Source organism: Diachasma alloeum, unplaced genomic scaffold (genome assembly GCF_001412515.2).
Source record: "Diachasma alloeum isolate Michigan unplaced genomic scaffold, Dall2.0 Dall_scaffold_01675, whole genome shotgun sequence".
NCBI classification, from domain to species: Eukaryota; Metazoa; Arthropoda; class Insecta; order Hymenoptera; family Braconidae; genus Diachasma; species Diachasma alloeum.
Window position 1 is genome coordinate 6,837 of NW_021681769.1, and position 233 is coordinate 7,069.

Genomic DNA, 233 nt, shown 5'->3' on the forward strand with positions numbered 1-233 from the left:
TCAATTTCTCGCCTCCCTAATTGAGATGAAGGAATGAAACCAAAGCTTACCGATTGAGAATTATATTTTTAATAAATGACATCGGTGTCATTTCTTAATCTCAGTTAGGAACGGAGGAATGAATGTTCAAAAGCGCGGAGAAACCCCGAACGGCTTTCCGACGCCGAGTGAGCCCGGACGGGCCTTCGCGATTAGAAAATTCATTTCTCCCCCCCTAATGAAGATGAAGGAAT